This window comes from Aristolochia californica, unplaced genomic scaffold (genome assembly GCF_029961685.1).
Source record: "Aristolochia californica isolate CCGP_79_NKW_82.1479 unplaced genomic scaffold, dmAriCali1.0.hap1 SCAF_277, whole genome shotgun sequence".
Lineage (NCBI taxonomy): Eukaryota > Viridiplantae > Streptophyta > Magnoliopsida > Piperales > Aristolochiaceae > Aristolochia > Aristolochia californica.
In genome coordinates this window covers 5,001-6,978 of record NW_027181967.1, presented here as the reverse complement: position 1 = coordinate 6,978, position 1,978 = coordinate 5,001, and the positions used below count along the sequence as shown (strand labels likewise).

Sequence of the window (1,978 nt, the reverse complement as noted above, 5' to 3'; positions counted from 1 at the left end):
GGAAACGTATGGGTACTCTGTACCCTATTCCATTTCATGGATCAGAAGCAATTGAAAAAGTCAAACCAGTGGGTCTCTCTTGGAATCCCCAGTATGGCGATACCTACGACTACGTATGCCTCTCCCCCAGCAATCGGTACTAGTTCAAATAATTGAAATTCCCGTCTTTGTCCGATGAGAAATTCGAAACGAAAAACAAAATAAAAAAAAATTAAGGATCCCCGCAGGAAATTCAATCCTGTCCCGGGCCCCCTCCTCACAGAAAATGGGAAGATGAATTGATGGATTCATCGGATCCGAGGTCGGGACTGACGGGGCTCGAACCCGCAGCTTCCGCCTTGACAGGGCGGTGCTCTGACCGATTGAACTACAATCCCAGGGTGAGGTATACAGCATGCATATATGTATTCTTATGCTTTCATTCGTTTCGTTTCTATTTACGAGAAATATTCTCGTGTTGTAAAAGAAACACGACTGATATACTGATATCCACATGGATACGGACTAGAGTAAGAATGACACAGATTACTGGTAATCCTACTAATATATTGAGAATCTATTTTTCAATGGAAAAAGGACTCTTTTTTTCTTTACTACCTTTGCAACAAATTGGGAATCTAGATCTTTAGACAGATCAGAAGATGTGAGAAATTGGAAAGAAACCAAGGGGTATTGTAGAAAAAATGGACCCTTTATCCCTATATATTTTATTCCCATATATCCTTAGAATACTTTTAGAATTTTAGAATATATGGGGCATTCTAAATATCTAAATAATGGGCATTTCTGGAGGACAAATTTGGTTATCATGGATCGGCGAATTAGTGGGCCGAGCTGGATTTGAACCAGCGTAGACATATCGCCAACGAATTTACAGTCCGTCCCCATTAACCGCTCGGGCATCGACCCAGGAAGAACAAATTCTGGGCTTATTGATAATCCATGATCAACTTCCTTTCGTAGTACCCTACCCCCAGGGGAAGTCGAATCCCCGCTGCCTCCTTGAAAGAGAGATGTCCTGAACCACTAGACGATAGGGGCATACCTGCCCGATCGCCATCATACTATGTTCATAGTATGAGCAGTTTTTTGGAATTGTCAATATAATGTAATGTATAATTATAATGGGATGACTAGATCCGAAAAATCTTTCCTGCTTCTACGATTCCATAGAATTTTTGATTTTAATTCATGAAATGAACCATCCCGTCCTATATCCTATATATATATAACGAAGTATGGGATCCCCTCAGGAAATGATTTGTTCGACAGACAGAAAAGGTAAGTCAAACCTTTCTTCCATTTTGACTCATCGACTCACTCATCGTTAAGATGGGATATAACCTATCTTTATCTCACACTAATACTAAGCCAGGAAATTAAAAAACGATAGAATGCTTTTTTTGATCGATTCAAAAAGATGATGTAGAACTGGTAAATCAGGGAAGGGATTCGCTGAAATATTTTGAATCGATGTCAGATTCGTACATGTATCAATCAAGTGAATCTCATCTGGATGGGTCAATAAAAGCAAAGCAATTAGTATAGGCCCGGCCCTGAAAGAATTCATTGCATTACCATTGCTATTTATCAAATATACAAAAGAAAATAATCATTTTTTTTTTCATAGAATCTCATAGGTATAGGTAAATCAAATTTCTTGTTCCTGAGTGAATCCCTATGCATACATGTATATATGTACATATAGTAAATATATGGATCATGTAGTAGACTCATAGCAGCGAGTGGCTTCTTCCTGAATTGAATAAAACGGGCCCTTTTAACTCAGTGGTAGAGTAACGCCATGGTAAGGCGTAAGTCATCGGTTCAAATCCGATAAGGGGCTTTTTTCATGAAGCTCCAGTTTGCAGTCTTAGTGTTCATTATTCAGCAGAGAAAAGAGAGATTTTTTATATTTATTTGTAATATAATAAATATATCTAAGGTAACTGCCCACATAATGAGTTATTATTTATTA

At 38.2% G+C, this 1,978-nt stretch overlaps 2 non-coding genes across 2 annotated transcripts; one reads left to right on the top strand and one right to left on the bottom strand.

The window, feature by feature from the left end:
* Positions 1-303: 303 nt before the first annotated feature.
* TRNAD-GUC (transfer RNA aspartic acid (anticodon GUC)) lies at positions 304-377 on the bottom strand. The gene has a single exon. It is a non-coding gene; the product is annotated as a tRNA-Asp (tRNA).
* Positions 378-1,774: 1,397 nt separating this feature from the next.
* Positions 1,775-1,846, top strand: TRNAT-GGU (transfer RNA threonine (anticodon GGU)). Its single transcript has one exon. It is a non-coding gene; the product is annotated as a tRNA-Thr (tRNA).
* The last annotated feature ends 132 nt before the right edge of the window (positions 1,847-1,978 follow it).